A 27,436-nucleotide genomic window follows, 5' to 3' on the forward strand; every position below is an offset into this window, starting at 1 on the left:
TCTCCCAGGACACATAAATTAGTGATAAATTAGTGGGTCCAGTTTAGGTAACCTTTTTTTTTTTTTTGCTTTGCTTTGCTTTTTAGGGCTGCACTCATGGCACACTGAACTTCCCAGACTAGGGGTCGAATCAGAACTGCAACCTCCAGTCTAAACCATAGCCACAGGAACACCAAGTCCTCAACCCAACCAACTGAGCGAGGCCAGGGCTGAACCCACATCCTCATGGATACTAATCAGATTCATTTCCGCTGCGCCACAATGGGAATCCCTCAGTTTAGGTATCCTTTTGATGGTCTTTGCCAAGTTTTGATTTTCTATACCTCCTGGAGTGACCCAACTCACTGCATGTTGTCTATTATGACCACTTGCTTTGATTCAAAAAAAAAAAAAAAATGCTGTCTGTCAGCTTATTATTTTCATAACAAGCATTGGCTATAACAGAAGAGTTTAATTAGGGATGTTGTGCATTATGTGAACCACAATAGACTAGAATTTAATTTGGCTAGGGTCAGGGCCGGGTAAAAAGTTCTGCTGCACTGGAACTGCTGAACTGAGGTGATTTATGTATTGTCCTTCACACCAATGAGTAATACAGGTATTAAAAGTGGATGGAAGTTCTCTGTTACTATTGAACAGAAAGGGATGTGACCAAATGCTGGATTTGCTCCTGACACTTAGGTCATAAAGCTTTACACTTAGAGCTATTTAGAGTCCCTCGCTATTGAAATTTCTGAAAGAAAATAATAATGTCATTATTTTAGGTTTAAAACACTTAGCCCTGTCCTTCTTTTTCTCATTAAAATTACTTTTATATTGCAATTTTTAAGAGCTTGTTTTCCTGAAAATAGTACAATTGAGATGTATTAGAAGAGACTGTTTCCATTTATTGATATTTTCAAAGTATTAGGATTTTTTTAAAAAAATCTCTCCCCATTTTACTAAAAGGATTTCATATACTTACCCCATATTTTATATGCTTGTAAGATGAAAGAAGTGTTATTGTTAAAATACTAAAAACACATGCACAGAATGAGGATATGGAGTAGACTGTGTACTCACAAAATTGATAAAAATAATGAAAAGGGTCACTCGCCCTCCAGCAAAAAAGTCTGTCGCAGTGTAAAGTGCATGTGTGTATACATGAATGAGCATGCCCTTCTGTGTGTATTGATTCATTCCTTTTGCCTAAGATTGTCTTCTTTGGGGTCCTTTTTAACATTCAAAACAATCTGTTTCATACTTTCTATCCCTCCTTGTCAGATTGATATCCTGTCAGATTCCTTTTTGTGACAGTTCGTGCCAAGATGGTGCAAAATCAAAAGACACTCAGTAGAATAAAGGAAGAAATCAGAGATAAAAAGGTATACTCTCTTAGCCAGGTCTGTCCCTACAAGCAAACTTCCCAGGACCTCAAACTACTGCTACCAAGTTACTGGCTGGCAAACACCACAAATTTTAAATATTATGTTTTGCGGTGGAATTCTATGGAATCACAATTATTACTTTATTTGAATAATACCATAAGACATTAACTTAACAAAATAAAATAATTGACCTGCCTTTTAAAATGTGTGGTTTTAAAATAGATTCGCCAAATTCTAATCACCTGTATGGTATTTCTTTATGATCAGAGCACATACTGCTTCCTAGAGGAACTCATATCCAATATTCTAAGGGTGAATCAGTCAGAAAATATAATTCAAAACCAGCATGTCACTATAAAGCTAACATTACAAGGACGTATCTGAATTGCATGTTGCAGAATACGATAAGGCTAAGAGAAGGAAAACACACAAAGATGAAATAGCGAAGAGGTGTAATAGTTTGCTTTTAATGGAGGCAAAAGCCCTCAGGAAAATAACACTTTCATTGACAGGCTAGTTCTTGTGTGGTTTTGTAATATGCTATAAAAGGAGAAGGCTGAAAACTCTATTGTTTCCCTATCATCTTTGCAATCAAGTGACAAGAATCTCAGTGGGCCTCTTCTGCCAACAGACGACTCTGCTCTCCGCCGCCATTAGCACCTAATTGGCCCAGCGGTTCACCTAGAAGAAACCTTTCTCTCTGAGGTCACTGCCCCCTGCAGTGCTTCGCACCCACTGACACCTCAGCGGTTAATTCACCTTCACGACCTGTCAGCTTCCACTCAGGTCACTTTAACTCTGCCTCCTTTGTGACATGGATCTGCTTTCAAAACGGTGATAATCTAGGAAGGCTTCCTCTCGGGACTCTGTTGTGATTATATAATCTGTCACAGACCCCTAGGAGTTCTAAGCACCAGCAGACACTGAGATTTCACCAGGGATAAAGCACAGGAAACCCTTGTGTCAGACAACTTACTTGCTCCCCCTTAGAAGCAATTTTGTATTTTTTATTCATGTACAAAAGCGTACAATAAGGGCAGCCTTGTCATCAAAGGAGAAGGGTTAGGGCTGAGTGCTGAGCCGTTGGCCAAACATAATTTTCCAAGTTACCCTCTGATCTGGGCACTGAAATCAAAAGAGCACACTTTGGAGCGAATGGTAATTGGAGGACAAAGTGATGTGAACAGTGATAATTGCTATGTCATTGCCCAAATAAGCAAAAGAGAATGCATAAATAGGATTATTTCAGCCCTCATCCACACAAATCTCACGTAGGTTAAGCAACAAAGCTACAATTACCCATGGCCCTGGAGCCTCTGGCACCTCAATTCCATATGTTCCCTTCCACATAGCTCCAATTTCCACTCTATGCTCATGGTTAACGTTCTCAGAATTTTTAAAACCTAAGCCCTATATTCCAGAAGATCTGTATATGTAATTTTGTAAAGAAATACTAATCTTGGCCCAATGCCAGCCACCATCTTATGCTGGCCTGAGGCCAATCACGCTGAAAACTGATTCTCACCTTGTCTTACAAGGAACTGCTAGCAAAAAAGTATATCCATCTATACCCACCTGCACACTCACCCATGGAGTGACACATCCTCTATGCAGGCATCCGTCCATACCTACAGAGAGGGTGCCAGAGAAGAGTGCCTCCCACAGCAAGCCAGCGATTCTACAGAGAGATGTACAGGCAAGGACACACACAGCCACATTGGGATACAAACAGAGGCAGCCACACATTAACAACCACACCTGTTTTCACTAAATAGGGCAAGTATAGCATTTCCCCAAATCTCTACCATCAGCCCTTTCTCCCGTGAAATATTCAAAACCAAAGAAATATCCATAAAGAAGGTTCCCGTGGGCAAACACACTAGGGAATACTGTGCAGTATCCCTCACCTCATAGTTTCTCCATGAACATTAGCTGGGCTTTCATTCAAGGAGCACATTCCTGATCACTGGATAAGATTAGCATCACTCAGTGTTTCCTGCATTTAATTGTTCTTGTCCTGTAGATTCTTCTATTAACAGTATACTTCTGTACCTGTGGGCCCTGCTAAGTTACAGGGGTTTTGGGGGGTTTTTTGGGTTTTTTTTTTTTTTTTGCTTTTTTAGGGCCATACCCCACAGCATATGGAGGCCCCCAGGCTAGGGGTTGAATCCAAGCTACAGCTGCTGGCCTACACCACAGCCATGCCAGATCTAAGCTGTGTCTTCAACCTACACCACAGTTCATGGCAATGCTGGATTCTTAACCCACTGAGTAAAGCCAGGGATCGAACCTGCAACCTCATGGTTCCTAGTCTGATGCGTTTCCACTGCACTACGACAGAAACTCCTAAGTTGCAGGTTTCACAGCCATTACATATCAAAGTAGGATGAATAAGAGAGGTAAAAGCAAAAAAGAAAGGGATAGATTCCTGGAGATTGGAAGAATATGAAGTATGGACAGAGTACCTCAAGAAAACGAAGTATCTGTCACAAAACAGCACTAAACCAATTCAAAACCTGTATTTAAATCAAGCTAGTTTGAAAGCTATTCATTTTTTAAAATCCAGTCCTTTTATTTTTAAAAACCAGAAGCTCTGTGTCAAAAGGCAGTTTTTTCAGAAAAGACAGTGACAAAGATTACAAAGAACTCAAATTTCAGTGGACATGAACTCTAGTGACAGTTTAAAAAAAAATGAAGAGTCAGAGCTATTTCTTCAAAAAAGAAAAAAAAAAGAAAGAAAACTTGTGAGAATTCTGACATAAGTAGAGTTCCACTAATATGAAGTATCAATTTTGCTTCTAGTTTCACCAGAACAGATAAACAAAGTGGTTTTAAGAAAGAATTTCCAGGAGTTCTCATTGTGGCGTAGTGGAAACAAATCCAACTAGGAACCATGAGGTTGCAGGTTCAATCCCTGGCCTATTTCAGTGGGTTAAGGATCCGGCATTGCCGTGAGCGGTAGTGCAGGTTGCAGACGCGGCTCAGATCTGACATTGCTGTGGCTCTGGTGTAGGCTGGCAGCTCTAGCTCCAATTGGAGGTTCCCTAGCCTGGGAACCTCCATATGCCTCAGGTGTGGCCCTAAAAAAAAGACAAAAAGACAAAAAAAAAAAATAATTTTCAGCAAAGGAGGCCTAGTACCCTACTTACCCACATGTCTGCCTCCTGTGTCTGCAGAAGCAGCTGAGGAACACCCATGATCACAGCCAAAAGCAGAACCAAGGACAGTCACAAACCTGGGCCACAGATATTTCAACAGAGTCTAATAAGTAAGCAATTGAGAAAAGAGAAAAGCTCAAAATGTCTCTCTTTGAACTAGTAGATAAAGAAGGAGAGAACCAGGAATTCAAATAGTAGAGAATCAATAAGAAAAAAGGTACCAAACTATACAAAAGCTGCTGTTCTCATTAACGTATTTCAAGGCATGCCTTATTTTTAACATGTTTGGCAACACTTTTATTTTGATACAGTTTTAAAAGGGTTCTACTTTTCATTTACAAAACCCACAAATGGGACAAAAATGGCTAATCAGGAATTCAGATTAAAACATTCCTTTATCAATCTGATGGCTCAGGGCACCAGAGGTCACCTATGGTCCCACAATCGAATTACAGATTCAATTCTTGTAGGTTAATTCAGCAAACTTGCACACACGCAGTAATGGAATATATCCCAAGAAAAAAGGCTGACTGTGGTAGCCATTGAGGCATTTCTCCATTTTCTGTTGACAAGATCTTGATCATAATCCCTTTGCACAGACCACTGAGCCACAGGCCGTCCACCAAGAACACACTGAATGATGAGGTCAGGTTATCCTATACAGCCACGCTTCATGTCTCCCACAGAATGCTGGATCTTTAAGGCAACACAATCTATGACTTTTTCCCCGGGCTCTGAGTTTATGCCTCTACAAAAAGAGCATAATGCCTGGCCATCTGAAAATCTCACTTTCACATTCAGTTTTAATCAGTACTGCATATGCACCTAATTATAGAGATGTCAGTAGATTCATAACACTATGGCAGAGAGCAAGTCTATATAATTTGCCATCCAAACTGATATACTTTTGAGGGTGAAAAAAAAAACCAAGATTCTAGAGCAATGGGTATAAAAACTGGGATTGCTTTATGGAATGGAAACATATGGTCGCCCTATGTAGAGGGTCAGGATCCTAGATCCTAACCTAGCCTGGTACTTATAAACCATGGAATTTCAGATCAAAGGTGCTAGTTAAAACTTCCACTCTTGGTAGTTTGGGCATTATCCTCACTGCTTCTAGGCTCTTTACCTATTCCTGTCCTATTGGCTATGATCTTACATTTATACTCTATATTTCATCCAATGAATCTTCCAATATTTTACTGAGTCTTAGTTCAACAATCAACATAGTAAGTTCAAAGTTCAAAAAGAACATTTGAAAAAGCAAGTAACAAATGTTTTTTCAAAATATGTATTATAAGGTCAAAGAACAGCTCTTTTTTTCTTGGCTCAGGCTTTTTTTTTTTTTTTAAAGGGAAGCTGCACTGTTCTATTTTTAGATCTATTCTGATTTATGTTCTAAAACTAAAATGCATTACATTGAGAACCTGTAAAGAATGAAAGAAAAAGGAGACTTACACCAAAGAAACAAAACCCAAGGTTATGAACATGACAGGCTCTGTGTGAACTCCAGCAGTGTTGGCAACAAACCCAAGAGACACTCTGAACGAGAATGAATAAAATTAGGACTCTGAGTTAATGGTTTTATTTGTTGGCTCTTGCTCAGGGGTCAGGTACTTGCATTCAAGGTCATGGACTTCAGATCATTTATTTTCAAAGTTCATTCCTAAGTATGGGACAATTGCCTTCACTGTGTAATTTGACATGTCCCCATAATTTCCATTGCTAAAGAATACATCCCACTAGTCTGTCGTGGGACCTGGCAACCGCTCATACATTGCTGCTTGTGATCTTCTGTAACAGTGATGATTACTTGTTTGGGTCACCGGTCTCTTTTGAGAATCTTACAAAAGCAATGGACCTCTACTCCTTACCTCTATCACCAAAAAATGCATATGCGACATGCACTTAATATTGTGCACTTAATTTCAGGAGTTTTGGGGACTTTGCCCAGTCATAGGCAGGTTAAGACTTTTGTTCCTTTAAGACTTTAGAAGAAATGTGTTTCTAAAAATGGGCTAATGATTTTGCCAACTTTTGAGGGCAATATGTTCATAGGTTAATTATTTTACACAGTTAGGTAATATATATGAAACTATTACACTAATTATCAGATTTTCATCTGATAATTAGCAACATGTTCAAGAATTAAGACACTGAAAATATGAAAAGCAATAAAATTAAGACAGTCCATATCTGTAGATAATTGCAATTAAACTTTTCTCAATTCAGCCAGTAATTACTAAGCATCAGCTATATTTTGGATATTGTGCTACCCCCTGGGAATAAAATGATGAATAAATTAAAATATGACCTAACAATAAAATGGCAAGGGCTTTGGGAGGGGCGATTAATTTTTTAAAAAATATACAAGAACTTACTATATGCTAGGCTTTGTGGTCCATCTGTCTTTATAACCAAATACAGTATTTTTATTTAAAAATTATTTACGATGTCTTATTATAAAAACATTCTAACTCGGAAAGCCCAGGGCACTTTTGTACTATCTAGATGTGTTTTTTTTAAAGCTAGAAGGCAAGTGGAGGGTGAATAGATGAGAAAGTCTTAGGGGGAAAAGCAGTACTAGTTACAGGCAATTATCTGAGTTTCTAAAGGCTGGAACTAACTCAGTCTTGATACTGTTGGAGATGAACTACATTTGAGCAATAGGACTTAGAGACCAATTAGTCCAAAGAAGTTAAAGGTTAGTAAAAATTGAGAACTGATCCCTAGGTTTCTGATGTGAGTGACTTGGAGAATGAAGGCCTCTGAGGCAGGAAATAAAAGAGGAGCATCTAGTAATATTTAGAGTCAAATCTAGCAATCAGGGGTAAAGGAAAGTAACACACAGCAAAGCTTGAGGAAACATTTTGCTCCATTAACCTTCCTGGTGGAAAAAAAAAAATGCATCAATCTGTGTGACTAAAAGCTGTACTCAGGTCTTAGATTCATTGAGTTCTAGAGAAAACAATATTTCTACTAAAGCCAAGTTTCTTTAAGTTTCTGTGAAATTTTGGTGTGTCTGGGTATGGGTGTGCATGTGTGTGAAGAATGGTTATCTCATGAGTTTATTCATCAAATTTTAAAAGATATACAAAATCTCTCTTTTTTCCATTTGAACACATAGACTCTTAAGACCATGAAGCATTAATGTTTCCTTCCTTGCATGTCAGACTCTCCACATTATCAGTTCAAGAGACTAGACTGCCAGGCCATCAACCCTTTGCAGGAGCAGGTCTTATCATAGCAGCTCAATGACACCCTCTAGTGGACTCTCTCCAATTTTGAGGCATAGGGAAAAAAGTATGTCCTACTTTCTACTTCATCTTCTATTTTTACGTACAGCATTTTGAAAAGTTGCACATTTCATAAGAGAAAAAGAGTTATTTAATAGTGACTGTGTTCTAAGTGGAACAGTGAATAAAAACAGAAATTGATGTGCCTAAGATGTACTTGGAATCATATAAAATATATTAAAAAGCAAACTGACCTCACAAGGACAAAAAGAACCTCTTTCGCAGCAGTAATGACCCACTCAGAGGCCCCAGAAAACAGTTTTGGCAGTTGAGCCTGACTGCAGTGAACAGAAACATCCTTCCTGCAGAGACATATTCAAAGTAAAAGTAAGTAAAGTCTATTATAAGCACAAAGTCAAAAAAAAAAAAAAAAAAAGGCTGTCTGAGAAAAAGAAGAAAAAAGAAGGTATTTTGGAATGTCAATATCTCTTTGCTGAGGCAAAAATCTCAGGTGAGCTGTCCTTGGTTAGGAGATAAGAGAACACACAGATGAGCTGAGAAGAGAAGAGGGCCTGTACATCATTTTGTCTCAGGTAGAGGGTTAAAAAGGCATCTGTGAAGATGAACCTACACAGTTTAGGGCATGATGGAGAATAGGTACATTTCATCATTATGCCACAGCTGTGGGTGTGAATGGGTCAAGACCCAGTACTCAATTCTCTGCAGGTGGGTCCATTGCAAAGGTCAATACTGAGACTTAGTAAAATGCCTGAAGCCTTGCAGAGGGCAGGACCAGAAGTGGAATTCCCTGGGGCACACAGTGGAGACTCTCACAGGACCAGCTGTGACACATCTCAGGCGTGAGTGACACATTTTAAGCAATCCCTTTGTGAGTAAAAGTGAAGACTGCTATTGGAACCTAACTGCATGTTGGTCATTTTATGTCTGCTGACTACTTCTCCTTCATAGTGAGTGTAGGGGCAGGCACCCAAAAAAAGATCCTTTTGTAAAATGCTCCAGTTAATTCATACGCTCAAGTTCGAATGTCATAGACCTGATCTGATGCTTCAGAGTCAAGCCTCTGGTCTTCAGGTAAGAAACCATTTCTGCATCTCATTCATTGAGCTTTATTTCAGTCTGGATGTATTTCATAAACATTCTATATTTTAGATTAGTGGACAGAAAGATCATCTCAATGCAGTTTAGCATAAGACAGGCAACTTCAGCTTCTGAAAGAGGAAGACTTGGGTTACTTTGGCTCCTGACCCTGCAAATGGCAATCTCTGCGTCTCAACTGGGTTCTTAAACAGCCCTGATGTTGTTTCCTTGACTGAACAAAACAGGTGAAATTGTCCATGATCTTTGTATCTCACAGGGTTTACTGAAGGACTAACACCACATATTCAAAAGCACCAAGAGAATAACATTCTATTTAGTGTATGTTTTTCTCATTTTTATGACTTTATCTTTTTGAATAGTTATAGTTATCTTGAGTTTTATTTGTAATTTTTTTTAATAATGATTTTTATTTCTTCTATTATAGTTGGGTTACAGTGTTACAGTATTCTGTCAATTTTCTATTGAACAGCAAAGTAACCCAGTCACACATTTTTTATTCAACAAACAGATATTAAAGTGAAGGATCTTTTTCCCAGTTATAAATGACAAAATATAAGCAGGGCTGGTTAAATACAAGGGACTCAGACTTTTCACAGTGTCTCCTTGCTGGTATACATGCCCATCATCTTTTTTTCCCCATACACATTCCTCTTTTCTCAGAGATAGAATCACACATTGATTCCTAACAGTAGCACATCTGCTACAACTTATTGTGTAGATGTTATTTCATGCCCAAGAATTCACATAAATGGTCTGAATCCTTTTATCTTAAATCAGGAAATCTCCCTTCTCCATTCCTAAATAAAAATGTAATGCACAGAAGGGTAAAAAAGGTTAATAACACTATATTGCATATTTGAAAGTTGCTAAGAGGAAGTCTTAAAAGTCCTCATCACACACACAAAAAAATTGTAGATATATTAAAAATAAAACATATTCCAGATGCACTCAGAACTAGGAAGTTGGAAATGCCTTTATGCTAGTAAATGTTTTGCCTTAAAAAAAAAATTGAGTGGAATATATGTATATTGCTTGGTTGTTCCCTGTTAGGATTATATCAACATCCATATGGAAAACATATAAAATTGGAAAAAGAAAATACCCACTAGAGGAGAAAAATGTGCTTTTGTTGTTGAATTTTTGGTATATCTGTATTTGTTTCCAAGGTCTTCCAGAACAAAGGAAAACTACCTGGGTTGTAAAACAACAGAAAAAATTCTTTCACAGTTCTGTGGCTAGAAGTCCAAACTCAAAGTATCAGCAGTGTTGGTTTCTGCTGCAGGTTCTGAGGAAGAATTTGTTCCATGCTCGTCTCCTGGACTGTGGTAGTTGCTGGCAATCCTTGTTGTCTTTTAGGCTGTAGCCACATTGCTCTCATATCGGCCTCTATTTTCACATGACATTCCCCCCGTGCCTCTCCATGTCTGTGTCCAAATTTCTCTTTCCTTTTAAACACACAGGTCTTTCATTAGAGTCCCTTGTAATCCAGTATGATCTCACCTCAAATTGATGTAGAAGCAAAATTACCCTTTTCCGAAGTCACATTCAATGGTACCAGGAGTTAGGACGTAAAGGTATACTTTAGGGTGGTACAATTCAGCCCACAACAATGTGTCTGACTCCAATATACTAAATAGGCCCCAATTTAAACTCTTTCATAATTCTTTTCAGAAAATAATTTTCCATGAAATTTTCAGAAGTTAACAGCAAACAGAAACAGCAGTTCATTTAAAAAGGAAATCTTATTTGGAGTTCCCTTTGTGGTGCAGCAGAAAACAAATCTGACGAGGAACCATGAGGTTGCAGGTTCGATCCCTGGCCTCACTCAGTGGTTCAGGATCCAACGTTGCCTTGAGCTGTGGTGCAGGTCCCAGACACGGCTTGGATTTCAAATTGCTGTGGCTGTAGTGTAGGCCAGCATCTGTAGCCCCAATTCAACCCCTAGCCTGGGAACCTCCATATGCCGAGGGTGCAGCCCTAAAAAGCAAAAAAAGAGGAAATCTTTTTTCAAAAGAGCATGGTCACATGGGCTAAATGCTTTAAAAGAATGTTTAGTATATCTAGCAATACTTACATCTAATAAAATAGTGTCAGTCACACTTTATGGGAGCATAAGAAAGAATGGAAAACAGTTATTCCCTTTAAATGTTGACTTTAGATACAGTTTTACATAGTGACTCCTGTTTTGAGTCACAATTTTCTACATCAGAGAGAGAATTTAAAATTTTTAAATTATAGTTATTAAGCACATTTCTAATTTTAGGCATTTGCTCAATTTCCTCTTCAGCAAAACTTTTCATAAGAGGTATACTAAGTTATAAGATTGATGAATTTCACATTCTACCTTCTTTCGTTTTCCCTGGGGCAGGTAGCTAACAAGAAGCTGGTAGGATGTCAAAAATTTGAGAAACTCAGCCTGTAGATAATCAAGCACAGAAAAATCCAAGCAAGACTGAATAATGGGTAAAAGGTGGGCTTCCACTTAGAGAGCTGAGTGCAAATCCCTGTTTATCCTTTCATTAACTACATAACCCCAGGCAAATTATTCAATCCATTTTAATCCCTACATCATGGTGTCATGGAAAAATTAAACAACAGGCAAACACAAAGCAGTGGACACAAATTGGGTGCCTCCTTGGTAATTTTACTGATTTTCAAGTGTTAATTATTTTGAGCCTGTTCGTACTTGCCTCAGTTAATGAGAATCTCAGTGTCCCTGAGTACAGGCCTTATAAAAAATATTGCCTACAAAGCGAAAGAATACACAATGCAACTTTGCTTCCAAAAAGCACTTTCTCTTACCTACTCAGCATAGTTAAATGGATTTCACTGCAAAAAAGAAAAATAATAAATGGAATTAATTATATTCACTTTGTGCAAAAATGGGGAACAAAGTGATAATATGAAGCATAACCAGGATAGTGAGAATCAGAGAATCAGTCCAAGAACTCCAAAGAGCAAAATGAACAAGACTTTCATAAAAGAATGGGCTGACACACAAACATACTCTCTCAGATGGGTCCTTGCCTTGCTTGTATTAGAACAAAGGTGTGGATATTTCCACACTATGGTTAACTACTTCACCTTTCCTTCCTTCAAAACTCCTTCCCAAAAACAATCCTAAGGAACTCCACGCAGCTAATGCCACCTTCTTCAACTATGTTTTGATCTCATCACTGAAATAATCTCTTATCAAGCTACCAGTATTGCTCACAAATTTTATTCCACCAACTGGAATTCCCATCATAGCTCAGCAGAAACAAACCTGACTAGTATCCATGAGGATGCAGGTTCGATCCTGGCCTAGCTCAGTGGGCCAGGGATCTGGTGTTGCCCTGAGTTGTGGTCTAAGTTGCAGACACAGCTCAGATCTGGCCTTGCTGTGGCTGTGGCATAGGCCAGCGGCTACAGCTCTGATTCAGCCCCTAGCCTGGGACCCTCCACATGCCCTAGTGTGGCCTAAAAAGCAAAAAAACAAAAAAACAAAAAAAAAAAACGAAAAACAACAACAACAAAAAAACAAGAACAAATTTTATTCCACCGACCAAACAGCCCCAACTCAAATCCAAATAAGGATCTAGCCTAAATAGTCACTCTTCTTAAAAGTCATACATTTTTCATCTCTGGGATATTTTATGTGCCATACTCTGCCACTATCAGCATAGTTTAGGAAGTGGATTTTATTATTTTTAAAAAGGAAAGCATATTAGTAACACTGTGAAAAACTAGAGTGCCAGGAATGATCATACACAGCCATAAGCAGCAGAGTAACCCCATTGTAAAAAAAAAAAAAAAAAAAAAAAAAAAAAAAAAAATCACATCTCTTCTTCCTTTCAAGATCTCCTTACAACTCTCTCTTCCACAGAGGTCTTTCCAGGTACTCCCCTGCTGGTTTCATTCCCAGACATCCCTCACCTCTACAGTAGCCTCTCAAATCCCTGTTAATATTTAGCACTCACTCCACCTACCCCTATGGCTGGTGGAGGGTGTGGTTACATGTGTCTGTCTCTTGCAGGTGCTTTTTGGTACTACTGCTTCTGTAGCATATTTTACGGATTTTTCTGTACTATCTCCTATTAAATAGAAAAAAATAATATGCGTATAAATGTATGTGCATATATAACTTTTACCATTTTCCTAATACATAATAACTACAGATTCCTAGAGAAACTGTGGATCAAGAATGTAGCTCTGAACTGGTTGTTAATGTACCCAGATAAATAGGGAATACCTTCCTTAGAGGAAGTATATAACCTAATGTGGGCAAATTAATTTTCAACAATAGGTAGCTGTCAACAAAGTCATTGTATTTCAGTCATAAACGTGATGCTTCCTCGATTTAAAACTAAACCTCTAGAAAGAAAAGTCATTGAGCAAAAGAACAAAGGAACGTAATATTTCTCCGCTTTGTAGTTTTAAAAGCGGTGTGCCGTCCTTCTTTTTGAATTGCCACCCCATCATGTTTGAGAAGCGTTGGCCGTTTTGTGCCTAGCTCCATTCATTACTCTGACATCCTTTGATTCTGGGCCGGCTCCCCAGCCACCATCCTTCCTTGTCACTGAGGTCCTGCCAGTGCAGCTCATTCAGTAACCATCATCACAGTGAACTATATCCCAGCAGCTCCAGATGGAAGATGGGGGTAAACAGCTCCCCTATGAGTGCTCTCCGATGCAGTGCCATCAATCAACCCACAGCTGGGACCAAACCGCTCAGTGACTGAGCCAGCGACTTTCTGCCAAAAGCGAGCACATTTCTTAGTGCCCAGTTTCCTTCAAGGGGGAGATGTCACAAGTACATGTTCTAACATTCAAGAAGCCCTTAATACCTAATATTTATGCCTCACTTTCTATAACTGTGACTGGTAATATTCTTCATCTAGGTTTCATTTTTTTATTATAGCAGATACCCAAGTTGGCAACGTCTAGAAAGGTAAACTCTCTTGCGTTGCGTTGCGTCCTTGTTTCTTTAATAATCATAATACAGCAAATCAAATAATAGGTTGATTACAAATTTTACAACATTAGTTGGTACCTTAAATTATTTTTATGGATCGTGCCCAGTTAAAGACAGAAGTAATATCCACTGGCTGGTTAAGATGCAGCAATGGAAAGTGGTTTATTTTTTTTCTGCAAGTAGCAGAAGGGGGCTGGGTCCTTCTTTAAGCCAAGATCAAAATTGAGAGTGAACAGTTGGAACACTGCAGCACAAGAGCCTTGGCACCCCCAGACTGCAGGACAAACATCTTTCCAATGACGGCCGAGGGTGCTTTCCTCTCCACCGTAATGTGAGCGGGAGGGTGGTGCCCTAAGACACCATGCTCTCTATGAGTGAAAAAAATAACCATCAATGAAAAATAATAAACTCCATTTATAACCTTATGATCCAAATAAAAATGTCAAACTTCAAATTATGGCACTTGCATCACTTGGCAATATATTTAGGTTAATCAATAAAAATCATTTCCTTGGACTATAAAGAATGTTTTTTACATCATGTATTTTTAAGAAGGCTATCATCCCCCGATAGGTTGCTATTCTCTGAAACTATCCTCTCCAAGATGCTGTGGGTCTCCCATGTCTCAATGTCCCAGTTTGCAGATCCTAGGAGAGTTCTCAAGAGCTCTCCAAATCATCCTTTGCTAGTTCAAAAAACTGATTTACTTTTCTCCAATTAGATAAGAAAAATCAGTCCACCTATAAACAACAAATGTCTATTTTTACAAACATTTTCACATTTCTATACATATACACAAATATATACTCCTGCTTCCACCTAATTTCTAAAGTATAAGGAAGTTCTAGGGAAATCTGAAACAGATAGAATGATAAAGTCATTAATTCCACATGATTGTGTGTGTGTCCCTAATCCATATGAGAGCTTCCAAGTAGGAGTAAGAGCATCTAAACCAGGGAGCTTGCCTTGAGTGATAAGAACTACAATGGAATCAGCCGATGGTAATGTGGGAACCTCACCTGTCAGCATCTTCACTCTACAGATGGGGAAAATGATACCTAAGTTAGGAAATCACTTGCCTCATGAATTCACACTAAAGCAGCCCAAGAGTTTGGACTGTATTAAGCTATGTCATAGTAAAGTTCTGAAAATCATTTAGGAAAAACAATTTTGTCAAGATAATAAAAAGTACAGTTATTTATTCCATTTACAAGTACCTATTCAGCAACTAATATGGTTAAGTAAATATGTGACTTATGAACACGATTAAATCCCATGCATCAAGGAGATATAAGCCCAGCCTAGAAATAACTATAAGGCAGACTATAAATGCTATGTATGTAAGTTAAACCTCTCTACTTACTAACCCCACATCAAGGCAATGATCCATTGGTAAGGGAGATAATAGAATATAAGAAATAAAGTTGGGAAATCTCTAAAACTCTATGTGCAAACCATTTAGATGCAGGGAAATTAAACATACCACAAGATAAGATAATGCATTCACATTAATATACAGTTTCCAGTATACTTAGTGCCATATGTAAAAATCATCTTTATGTTAAGTAAAATCCCAAATGTACATTCTCAAAAATGGAAAATATGTCCCTCTTAGTGGATGCTACATTTTTTTAATAAACCGAGACTTCAGATTATGCATAGACACTAACCTGCCCTGAAAAAATCATCCTGAAAGAAAAGTGTATGCTCTTTTGTTTAAAAATATTTACCAAAGACCTTTAAGGTTCTTCCAAAAAGTTATGTGTCTTTTAATGCTTCAGAATAAGAGTTTAGAGGAAGATGACCAGGCCTTGGTGTGGGGCATCCTTTTAGTGGAAGGAAATCAGCAGAAATGTTTTCTCTTACCTAAACCCTTTCACACTCTCTGACACAAGATTACAGCAAACTACACTTGCCCTGCTACAGCTTTCTTGTTTGGGAGGTGTTTTCACACTTCCAAAAGCCACAAGGTTATGTTGCTTCTAATAGGCTCTGCCACTTGAATGTGTGTTGATTCCCAGCACAAAGGCCCAGAAAAGTTGATAAAGAGGCCAAAATGTGTGATAACTCCAGACTCAATTACAGACTAAAAACATCTGATTAAAGATCTTCCATTTATGAGATATTTAAATACAACATCTCACTTTATCCTCACACAGGTCCGATGAGATGTCAGACAAGTATTAAAATGCCCCCTTCGTGGATGAAGAAACAGAGATCTTTGACTGTGATTCCAAAAATGACAGGAGCAAAACTAGAACTTGATTCAAGGCCTCCTGGCTGTGAACTTTTTGTTCTTGCCACCACACCACAGTTAAACCAAAGGCAAATTTTGTTCATGATAATATCTGTTAAACTTGAAAAATATTTGAGTCTTTAATGTTCCAGATTTTAGATGAAACTGGCACAGAGGACGTATGCATTCTCTTCTCAGCCAGAATATTTTCTTCAAGGTAAGGAACCAAGATATATTTGGATGGAATCCTTGATGAACAAGTTAATATAAAATACATTGCTAATTATGAAGTATAGTTGATAAATCCAACAGGTAAAAACAAGTGCGAAAGTTGAACCCCAAAAAGAACTTGAAACACAGCCCCTGTGTAAGAATGGACTGATGGTTCCAACTAACAATGAAAAATGGAAAGTGTTGGACTTTTTTATTTAAGAGGGAAAAAATAGGATTCGAAGTGGACAAAGCTCTAGAGACAGATACGCTGCCTAGAAGCCCTATTGCTGTCTGGTTTTTCACTGCTGCAACTTTACAGACACCAGAAAAAGTAGAGCAGAAATGCAATGTAAATTATTGAAGGGGTGCTGCCATTTCCTGAAGCAGCTGGGATGGTCTGTCCATAAAACATTAAAATGACATTGCTGAGTTTTGACAGGTCGTTTGGAAGAGAAAGGGTAAAGAATACACTAGCCTTTTGGTGGGAACGGAGACATTTGTTCTGATAAAAACAAACAAGCACAATGGCTGGCCTGCATGCCAGCTTCTACTGAAAATCAGGGGGAAAACATGAAAATTTAAAGCTCAACACTGAAATGGATTAAAGTTGATTTGTTCACTATAATATGAACAGGCAGGATTAGAAGAATCCAAGGCTTTTCTCTTTTACTTTTTCAAGAAAGAAAGATGCTCTGCCTCTTGAAATACGCTCAGCAGCATTTAATTTATACCTCTAGTAAATAATTGAGCGGCATGCCCTTTGTACACAGCGAATTAATGTGTTTATCCATCGTGACTGGAGGGGATAAAGGATAAAAATATTCATTTCCTTAGCTGGCGAAGGGACCATTCCTTTTTTTAATGATGACTTTTCATAGTACTGGCTTATCAGTAGGGCCAACCTTCTTTGCATTAAGGCCATCATGAGGAATGCTGGCAAAGGACCACTTGCCAGAAATATGTGCTCCCACCAAGTTATCAGCCTAGAGACCAGAATCGTCCTTTGGAGGTAGGCAAAGAGGGTCCATAAAGTTCCCATCTTTAATAATAATAGCATATTTGTTGTGGTAAATATACCACAATTCTCCAAGTATGAATTCACTGGTCCCTAGGCCCATTTCTATAGCTTTGCCCATATATACAAACCCAATCATGTTATACTTCCTTTAAAAAAAGCTGATTAATGATAAAATATCTTCCTTTAGAATACTGCCTATAAAAATACAAAATCAGGGCATTTATAGAAACAAATTTTAAGGTGTGGTGAAATAATTTTACAGATAAATGATTTGCCACACTAACATTAAAAAAAAAAAAAAATGAGCCCAGAGCAATGTGATTTCTTCAAATTCTCCTTACACAAATAGGACAAGTAAGCCAAAGGAGAAAAACTCTAAGTGGATCAGTAATGGTTATGATACTAAATACTAACATTTTATAGAGAAGTTTTTTATTTTCTCTGTTGTAGTTTCTCATTAATTAAAAACATAAATTGATAAACTCAGATTTACAGTTCCTCCATTTAATTTATTTATTTTTGTTTTTTAGGGCCACACCCACAGCATATGGAAGTTCCCAGGCTAGGGGTCAAATCGGCACCACAGCTGCTGGCTTACACCACCGCCACAGCAACTTGGGATCCAGGCTGCATCTGCAACCTACACGGACACTCACAGCAATACCAGATCCTTAACCCACTGAGCTAGGACAGGGATCGAACCTGCATCCTCATGGATCTAGTCGAATTTGTTTCCGCTGCGCAACAACAGGAACTCCCTATAGCTCCTGCATTTTAGTGCACCCTTCTGAGAGAAACACCAACACAGGCTCAAGGGAAATGGGACTGTTCCATAGATATTAACTTTCAAAAAGTCACTGATACACTCCAAATAGCCTTAGCTCTTTTAAATTACTTATTAGGAATCCAAAATTATTTATGCAGACCTTATGTGTCAGTATTTACATTTTCTTTGCATGGCACTTATTAATATACCAGATTCACAGGGTACTTTTTAATAAAGTGAAACATTTAAAAGTTCTATAAGGCAGGAGATGCCATGAAAGTGGAAAGGAGAAAAACAGGGAGTGAAGGTGTGGGCTCTAACTCTGTCTCATGGAGGCGAAGGGCGCATGAGGCTGAACAAGACATTTCATAGCAGAAAACATTTCCAAACAGAATTTTTAGACTTGGGTTAATTTTCCTTTCAGCTTGGCCGACCAAACTATGCAAGCACATCTTTCAAAGTCCACCTTCATAGCCAGCCCTCTTTAACTGCCGTCTGGTAGTCCTTTCCCAACCCCCTTACTCTTTCTTATATTTTAATAAGCAACATTACACACAAAATCCAGGGAGAGATATCCCATGTATGCATGGAAGATATGTCTCTGTTCTTTACAACTTTTCATAAATATCACCATGCACTTCATTGACCTTTTCTGTATGTAGCAGCACATTCATTCATCCAGTTAATATTTCCTAAGCCCTACTGTGTACCAGACCTTGTTCTAAGCACTCAGGATACTCCAATGAGCAAAACAGACAGAGAACTCTTCCCTAGCAGAGCTGATATCTGAGCCAAGAGAGACAGTCATAAACACAACACAAAAGAAATTACAGAGTAGTGAAAAGTGATAAGGGTATAGAAAAAGAAAAGGTAGAACAGTGTGATGTGACTGAGACTGCTGAAGGATGGGGAAGAAACACTGAGGGAATCAACTAGATTGATTATGATATACATATATATGATATGTAAAATATACACATTCTCCGTATGCACATATGTATAACTGGGATAGTTGTTCTGTAATGCAGACTAAAGCTGGTATGGAAGTTCCACGATGTCATTGATACCCTAGGCCCTTCTTTCTTTCTTCCTGCCAGTTTTGTGGCCTCAATCCTGAAGTCCACCTTCACAAGATAGCTACTGTTCTCCATCCATTCTGTCTACATTCCAGGTCAAAGTACAGATAAAGAAACACAAAAAAAGGCACTTGCTACTGAGTAAGCCCCCTCAGTAAAGACTCCTTTTTATAACTCATTAACACCTGTATCTAAAGGGAGGCCGGGAAATGTTTAGCTGGGAAGATAGCCACCTGTTGATAGAAAGGTTCTCTTAGTGGGGGGGGGGGGGAAGGGAGGGGGTGCAAGTGGATATTGGGTAGGCAACAATTTCTACCACATTTTTAATATAAAGTTGTAATTATTCTTATCCCCCTGTCTCCTTGAGAGTCTTAAGCTAACAGTATAAATTTTTGAATTAAGTACTTCAAGGTTTTTCCTCCAGTCCTTGCCTTAAACATTCACACAAGGAACCTAAACAATCATTTTTCCAACAAGAAGCCAGTTGACTTCTTGTTGAAATTCACTCCACTCTCAACACTTTGTTCCCAGTCCTACCTAATTGCTTAACTATTACAAATGTTGGCTATTTTCCTTTAGTAAAAAACAAAGGAAACGCTGACATATTACTGTCTACTGAATTGATACCTGATGTTAACAATAGATACCACTATGTATTGTGGAAGTTTTCCATAAATTTCAACATAAAAATTGTTAAAAGGGGGGGGGGGATTTCAAGCTTAATGACTCCAAGTATCTGGACCTTTATAATTAAGGATCTCCTCAGATTTTGTCTAATGGGAATCAGACATCTCTCAGACATTCCCATCTCAGCCCTAACCCTTTCTAATATTCTTAGTAAATGTTACATTTTTATGTTAACATATTGCTTATATGATTACTGTCATTATGTGACTTATTTTACAAATCCTTAGGAAAAATTAAAAAAATTAATCTTTACTTAATTGTGTAAAACCAAAATATAACTTAATAGTTTTTTCTATTTTAGAGGAAGGAGAGAGAAAGTGAGCGAGTGAGAAAGGGAAGTATGGATACATAGGTGAAGATACAGAAATAGCGGAGAGATGGAGATACAGATACAAATGGAGATGATGGAGACAGCTATATCCTGAATACCCTGCCCACTCTAGCTAAGCAAGCTGTTGGTAAAAGAAAGTACTATAGGGAGCTCTCATTGTGACACAGCAGAAACAAATCCAACTAGTATCCATGAGGATGTGGATTTGATCCCTGGCCTTGCTCAGTGGTACTATATAGTTCACTATTATTTGACACAGACAAGCACAGCACGACATCATGGCCACTAAGCTCTTGGCTTCTTCCAACTTTTTGTTAAACAGAGACCAAGATCCTTTGGTCTACTTAGAGCCAATGGCATACTCTCTCCAAACACCACAGAGAGACTTAAAAAAAGTAAAGGGCAAGAGATTCGCAGAGCTTGGTGAAGGAGAGATGGATATCAACACTGAAGAAAAGAGAATTAAGAAAGGGATGAGAGAAGATGTGGACAAGAACCAGGAATTTCTGGAGAGCTGAGTGAAGTTTTCTTGTCATATCCCCACTTCATTTAGGAGGTGGGTTGTTTTGCTCTCTCAGTATCCATCCAAACAAACTCAACTCTGAGAGAAGCGGTGCTTCCAACAGAACAGCAGAGAAATAATCCTGAGAGGCAGAAGCAATCAGTCAAGGACCCCTCCAGATACCTGCCTACTTCCATCCTCTTCTTTCTCCCCACCCCCACCCCGTTTTAAATAGCTGTACATGAAGCAGCCATGAATTGAGAGGAAAATGGCCTATGTCAGGGTTCCTAGTAGCTGAGGTGAATTTTCTCTCTCAGAAAAGCAAGAAAACGCCATGATAGAAGCCCCAGATTACAAATCAGAGCTTTGCTCTACCATCTGCCAACTTGCAGTCACTCGACTTCCTTGAGTGAAGATTTTAGTTACAAAATAGGACGAATTAATTCAATGAGCAGATAACTTAGGTCTTAAAAGCTTTTTAAAAGATGGAGTTCCCATCATGGCTCAGTGGTTAACAAATCTCACTAGCATCCATGAGGATGCAGGTTCGATCCCTGGCCTTGCTCAGTGAGTTAAGGATCCGGTGTTGCCTTGAGCTGTGGTGTAGGTTGCAGATGTGGCTCAAATCCTGCATTGCTGTGGCTGTGATGTAGGTCGGCAGTTGCAGATCCGACTGAACCCCTAGCCTGGGAACCTCCATATGCCACTGGAGCAGCCCTAAAAAAAATAAATAAAATAAAAGCGATGAAACTGGGGGAAAAAAAAAAATCTCTTTAAAAGAAACTATAAAAAGCTCTTTATAGGTATGACTGGGTCACTTTGCTGTACAGCAGAACATGTAAATCAACTACACTTAATAAAAAAAATTAAGTATATCATGCGGGAGTTCTCTTGTGGCTCAGTAAGTTGAGGAGCCAGTCTTGTCACCTTTGTGACGCAGGTCACTGCTATGGTGAAGTCTCGATACTTGGCCAGGGAACTTCCACATCCTGCAGGTTCGGTCAAAAAAGGGAGGCGGAGGTGGGGAGCGTATCATGTGCTCCGTTTCTCCACCAGTCTGGAAGGACCTCAAGGGGAGAGGTTGTGGGAAGGGGTATCACTTTTGTATCCCCGGTTGGGATGGGATCCCCTACCTGCTGCCTCGGCTGCTCCCGGTCCCCTGGTGTTGAGTCACGACTCCATTTCTGCGGAAAGGAACCTGGGCCTTCAAGCTGGTGGCAGGACTAGAAGCTGGCCATGGGGCCATCCACCATCAACTGTGACCTTGGTTGGTCGTTAGACCTCTCTGGTCCCAGTGTTTTCATCTGCAAAAAGGGAAGGTGCCTTCTTCCACCACGGCCTAAGGAGCAACGTGGGCGCTTGCGGGGACGTTGCTGTGTGGTAGCGCTTGCTTAGGGTTGGAAGCCGGAGAAGGGTCGCTACAAGGCAGGAGGGCAGGGGGGACTTCAGGCAGCCCCTCCTAGCCACGCTGGCCCAGGTCTCAAGGCCGCACCTGGGCCTTCAGGCTGGAGGGTGGAGCCTAGGGCTGGCACAGAGTAGGGGAGGGGAAGGTGTGCCTTGTGTATAATGTTAGAGCAATTTAACAAATTAGCAATAATGAAATGCTGAGTCACAGCGGTTTCCAGATGTGTTAAATTTACTGTCTTAGCAATCCTAGAAGGTCTTTGGGGTTAGATAAGCAAGGAAAGGTTAAAAACTGAAGGCTGTCATAATTACAATCTTAGAAAAACTGATACAAGTTCTTGAAAAGTATTCTGTTTCTCTTAGGTTTTATTTGCAGGAGGAAGATAGAAAACAAAATCACAGCCCCCTGAAGTGAAACCAACTTCGTGGAGTTTATATTTATTCTTTCTTCTTGTTTGTTTGAGAGAAACATTAAAGAGATAAAGGTTCCATTTGCTGCAGAATCGGCAAACACAATCATTCAGGTAAATAGGAAGAAAATAACCCACAGAAGAGGAAAACAGCCAAAATTGGTTAAATTAGAGTCTCAGTAACTCATTAATACAGTACCACCTGTGCAGGGTGTTGCAGCATCTCTCAAGAGGTAAAAGAAAGCATTTGCCTCAAGTGTTTGCTATGACACACCCTCAAAATGTTAGTAATTAGTATAATCACTTTTGCCAAAGAAAAAACCATATGCAAGATTGTATCCAGCATACTTATAATTATTCACATCAAAGAGAGTGTGGGGTGAGTCCAGCTGAGCTGTGTGAGAGACAGCTTCCCGCTGTGAAGAGACAGTATTTTGGATCCTTCTTTTTCCGGGATAGCGTGCCCCAGTTGGTATCGAAATGGTTCCTCATTGTTATCACTTGCTCCTACCTCGAGGACAGCCCCTTCACAGCCCCCCCACAGTGAGCCCTGCATCCTGCAAGGAGCCATCTGGAGAGGAAAGGCTGGCCCCAACTCCCTCTGGAAGTTGTTAGCTCTGTCCCACACTTGGTACTGGGGTCTCCCGGGAGTTGACCTCTTAACAGGCTTTCTTCCCATGTCAGGAAGCTGATTGTACCCTTTTCACTCCACTGTCAGCTTCTACCAATTCTCCAAATTACAGGACAAATCTCTAAAGCAGACACGGGGTCCCCCTGGGATGCAGGCTGCTACCCTGAGATTCCTTCTTAACAAGCAAGAGGACCTTGTGGTTTAATTTAAGAGAAAAGAATCCTACCCTGTCTTTGTGTAGCTTTTGAAAGTAATTTAAAATCTAAAAATGCATAGAAAAAATGAATAATAAAGAAGCTAAATACATCTCCCATACAGTAGTCCATGACCATGAGCTTGGAAGTCAGAAAGGCTCGGGTGTTCCATCATTGACAATTTCTGGGATCTCAGGCAGGTTACCTAACCTTGCTGTTCCTCAGCTTTTGTGTTTGTAAAAGGTGCATGTGGTGTTAAGATTCACAGAAGCTGCTTAGCACATAGAACTGTTAGCCATTAATATACAGATAGAAAACATCAGCGAATTATTGGTGCTCCTCTACCTCATCTTTTCGCAAAAGGCACTTGTTTATGTCCCTGCTAGGTAACAAGCATCTACATTAAGTCCTAGGAAGTAAAAGTAGACAAAGAAAAAAGCCTTCCTTCCTCTCAAAGATATTCTTTCTCTAGGAGTGATATGAGGCTGGACAGCTGGACAGTCCTAAAGCAGGTTTTAACAGCAATTTTTACTGAACTTAGGACTGTAAAGCATCATAAATGACCAATCCTTTATACTATGCTTAGATTCCTTCTCTTTACTATCCTCTTTGATGGAGGGGGAAAAAAAAAATCTCTCCCTCCCTAATAAGACAGCTCTATATGAAAGTCCTTAGAGAAAGCTCGAGCCTCAACAAAATGATAACAACTTAATGTTTTACTCGATACAAGGTTTTTTCAAATGTATGTTATCTACCCCCCTTGCAAACAGCCTTTTTCAAGTTTACTTACTTCAAGATCCACCTTCTCCAACTGCTTAATATCACAAGGTCTCCTCTCCTTTCCCAGCTAACCAGCAAGTGATGGGGGACGTGATCTCAAGTAGCGCTTGTATAAAAGAAAACCTGAAATTTTAATGTGTCAGGGAACTCAGACATAATCATCCCCACCTTCCTTTTCACCTGCAATGTTGTTCTTTTAAAAGACGGAAGTCTACTTTAAATTCTAAGCCCATGCTCTTTTATTCTCTACAGCACTAGCAAGAGGTCTTTCAGCCTACCTGGGCTTGAACACAGAATATTGAACAGAGAATATAGATGATCACAGAATATTGGAGTAGAGTTCTCTGTGCTATACCCCAAGTTCCAGTTGGCCAGTCATTCCATATGCCTCAGTGTGCATATGTTAATCCCCAACCCCCAGTCCACCCCTCCCCACCCCCTCCTATTGGTAACCATAAGTTTGTTTTCAAAATCTGTAGGTCTGTAGAAATCTCTTTCTTAGGCTGAGTTCAAGGTTGCTGGTGTTGATGTCCCTTTCTTGTCACATATGCTGGCATCCCTGCTGTGATCTCTCTGCTCCCCCCAAGATGAACTGGTTGATGTTCCTCACATCACCCTCCGTTCTTCTCTGCCCTGAGTATCTCCCCTGGTCCTCCCTCTCTCTGGATTATCCCTTCTTTCCCCTCACATTTCCTTCCCCTTCTTTATTTTAAGATGGAGCTTAGGCATGCCATTCTCCAGGAAGCGAATTATGACCACTAAGCCTTCATCTCAGGTTTGTTCAGCACTCTCCAAATTTCCTCTGTCTCTAGCCTTGTGCCCATTTTGTTATAATATAACTGTTAGGGGACCATTGATTGAAACTGCCCACCTTGGCCATGCATGATAATAGCCACTGGCATGAGCTGTCTCACAAGAGAAGACCCTGATAAGGAGCATGGTCCTGCCATAAAGACTAACGGGGAGGATTCAGGAGTAGCCAATAGGAGAGAGGAGCCAACCAACCTCCCAGGGTCCTTGGTGCTGGTACCCATCTTGGCTGAAAGATGCCCTCACCACCAGGAAGGATCCTGAGTCAGACCAAGTTTGAGCCGAGCAAGACAACTGGCCAAAGACAACCCAGAAACTGACCCCATTCCCATAAAACTGGAGACTGTGAGCCATGTGGCAGAGCAGTCCTCCTGGGTTCTCTTACCCTGCTGCTCTCCACCAGGGCATCCCTTCCCAATAAAGTCTTTTGCTTTGTCAGTATATGTGTCTCCTGAGACAATTCATTTCATTTCTGAGTGTTAGACAAGAGCCCATTCTCAGGCCCTGGAAGGTTGGGGGTGGGGGGCGGTTCCCATTCCTGCAACATAACTATGCGTGAGCCTGACACCCTGATTCTAAACTGGTAACCTCTTGAAAGCTTAAGGAGTGTCTTATTCCACTTGATAATTCCAGTACCTGCTATGGAATAGTCTCTCAATGCTTGTTTAGGGAGTTCCCTTCATGGCTCAGTGGTTAACCATCCTGACTAGTATCCACAAGGATGTGGATTCAATCCCTGGCCTCACTCAGTGGGTTAGATTCCAGCATTGCAGTGAGCTGTGGTGTAGGTCACAGACGAGGCTCAGATCCCATGTTGCAGTGGTGTGGTGTAGGCCAGCAGCCCTTGTGGTTCAGTGACATGGCTAGTATCCATGAGGATGCGGATTCAATTCCCGGCCTCACTCAGTGGGTTAAAAATCCAACATTGCCGTGAGCTGTGGTGTAAGTCACAGATGTGGCTTGGATACTGAGTTGTGGCTGTGGTGTAAGCCAGAAGCTGCGGCTTCTATTCCACCCCTAGCCTGGGAACTTTCATATGCCATGGGTGTGGCCTTAAAAAGAAAAGAAAAAAAAAACAAATCATTTTTTTCTCTTCCCATCAACTTTCATTAATTCATTCTAATTTAATCACATATAACTAAAACAGGGTTAACTCCTCTTTGACACAAGCATTATCTGTATATTTTGAGGAGAGATATCTCATGTCATATCATTCATGTATTCATTCATTGATCAGCAAATATTTAATTGATAGCCTTCTAGCTGACAAGTATTAGTGATTGAAGATACTATAAACACATAAATGAAGTACAAAGCTTATCATTAGGAAGAATGTAATTTTATAATCTTCCTGGATCTCTTCTTCTCCATTGTAAACTTCAATCACCCCCTTCACCAGTCTCACTTTTAAAAATATTTTTTCAATTTGATAATACATTCACATGACAAACATAAAAGTAAATTTAAAAGGGTGCATTGAGAAACCTTATTTCTATCCCATCACTGTCCACTCTATTCCTACTCAGTCTGCTACAGGTAACCAGATTTTTAAATTCTTTTATCATCATTTTGGAATTTTATATGTGAGTAAAAATGAAGATGATTATATAATCCTTTTTACTACGTTTCATACATAGACTATCATGTACTTTCATCTTTTACTTAACAATATATTCTGAAAAGCTTTCCCAAATAGAACACAGTCTCCTTATTCTTTTTCATAACTACAGAGTATTCCACTATAAGAATATATCATAGTCATTTAATTAGTGCCCCAATTATGGACTGCTCCCTCGGGGCTAATCTTAGACATTTCAAGTGTCAATAATTACAGCCTTTCCTGAGCTAGACCCTATACACCCCCAGTTCATTAAACTTAGTTTTGCATTAGCTTTAACGCATTCCTGTTACCCTTCTGGTATTATTAATATGTTAAGCTTTTTATTAAGTAAAATGCTAATATTTTCCACATGTAATGGTATGAAGTCATTTATTCTCCATTCTGTACTTTAAATGATTTATTTCAGTACAGGGAAAGCTTTGCATTCATTACCACTAAACTTCATTTTGTTTCAATTCATTATTTCTACATTCCAACACAACTTCTTGAATCTTAACTCTATTATCCATCACATTAGCTACTCCTCACAGATTGATTAGTAGCATGCATAAATTTGATAAGTGTGTTTTCTATTTTTATCCAAATAATTGCTCATCTCACTCTCCCTCAAAAAAAATCTCTTTTTCAAAGGATGAGATTACCTTCCTCATTTCCAGGACCTTCCCTTCTTCCTGGATCCTTGGTTTAATCCTTTCCAATTTTTCTGGTTCCCTCTTCCTCAGTCCTAATCTCCACATTTTCACTGTTGTCTCTCCACCCACATTACTTGTATCCTCCCCTCAGAGTCCTTCCTTCCCACTTATACCCACCTTAAAGAAAACCCACTAGACCTTGCTAATATCCCAATTTATTTTCTTCCTCTCACAAGTAAATTCAAATTCACAATCTGCCCCAAGATCTCTCCTTCCTCCCCTATTAATCTGG

The 27,436-nt window shown here is 39.4% G+C and overlaps 1 long non-coding RNA gene across 4 annotated transcripts in view; it reads right to left on the reverse strand.

Moving 5' to 3' along the window:
- The window catches only part of LOC146406166 (uncharacterized), a 157,005-nt gene that overhangs the window by 113,679 nt on the left and 15,890 nt on the right, over positions 1–27,436 (reverse strand). The window contains exon 1 of one of the 4 annotated variants that reach the window (XR_014807413.1): positions 4,517–4,568. The exons of 1 other annotated variant lie outside the window; for it this stretch is intronic. This is a non-coding gene — a long non-coding RNA (uncharacterized LOC146406166). Of the gene's footprint in view, positions 1–4,516; positions 4,631–21,795; positions 22,151–27,436 lie in introns of those variants that run through there. 2 more of the 4 variants (XR_014807402.1, XR_014807406.1) reach the window with 2 other exon arrangements.

This window comes from Sus scrofa, chromosome 1 (genome assembly GCF_054392235.1).
Source record: "Sus scrofa isolate SSC_HxYL_T2T_F1_AM1 chromosome 1, Sscrofa_HxYL_maternal_Yorkshire_Landrace_v2.0, whole genome shotgun sequence".
In the NCBI taxonomy this organism is placed as follows: Eukaryota; Metazoa; Chordata; class Mammalia; order Artiodactyla; family Suidae; genus Sus; species Sus scrofa.